Raw genomic sequence first — 1,162 nt, forward strand, 5'->3', positions numbered from 1 at the left:
GGTCAGTCTCAGATACACTGGCAACACTAACATATTCGCTACCATGAGTAACATCACTTCCATCTTCAAGTCTTAAACATTTGGAAGGAGGAGGTTCAGACTCAGAAGATGCTGAGGGTGAAAGAATAATTTCAAACTTGACTGATATGTCATTTTAAAATAAAGACAAGAGTCAGCTGCAAGCTATTGTACTATATATACTTGTGCAATTACATGTGGCAATGTTTAATGTATTATACTGAAATAGCTCAAAGTAAAACTGTGAAATGTACTAATTAACTAATTGATGTCTTGATTGTCATCAACTGATCGATTTGATTCCAGCAAAACAACCAAATATGACTTAGGTTATATTGGGGAGGGGGGGCTTAGCCCCCCAACATTTTATTGGGGGGGGGGGCGCTATAGCCCTCTAGCCCCCCCCCCCCCCCTGTTCCTACCCCTATGCCTAAAGGGATATAATACATACAGAACATGTTGTCCAAAAATATGTAATGTTAGGTTTGAGTGAAAGAACTGACAGTTCAGTTAATTATAGTTTATTAATTTTATATAATTTTGACAACAACATAACTAATAAATGTATTAACTTGTAGTTAGTATATCCAAACATTAGGTCATTATTAATCAATTTATTATTATTATTATTGATATTATGTATAATTTGTTTTGTTGTTGTTCATGTAGAAGTTAATTAAGGGGACTTCTATTTAATCGTAATCCTGACACTGAAATATCTAATTCAGGTAATTTAATTTCTATATAATATGTCAAAACATACTGATAATATTGAAAGACTGTTAGCCTATAATAAGCTCTTGCCTAATCCATCCTGGCCTTCATAGTGACTACTTTTTTAGACTACATTTTTAATAGTTTCTTTAGTCTTATACTCTGACCTATTTTTAATTGATATTGTACATTGCATGAGCTATGTAAGTAGAAAAGACTGATCATATCACTAATGTTGTTGTACCTTTATATGTTGTGTTTTGTCTTCTTAATTTAATATATTATTAGGAGCAGTCAGGAAAGATACAGCATAGTGAGCCTGAACATTTTGATGTAGAAAAGCTCCTACTAGCAAAGGAAAAACCAACCCAAGGTATTCTGAGTGATCTTACATAACATGTGTTGTTGTCATGAAATGTCACTGTCATAC

The sequence above is a fragment of the Gigantopelta aegis genome, unplaced genomic scaffold (genome assembly GCF_016097555.1).
Source record: "Gigantopelta aegis isolate Gae_Host unplaced genomic scaffold, Gae_host_genome ctg5077_pilon_pilon, whole genome shotgun sequence".
NCBI classification, from domain to species: domain Eukaryota; kingdom Metazoa; phylum Mollusca; class Gastropoda; order Neomphalida; family Peltospiridae; genus Gigantopelta; species Gigantopelta aegis.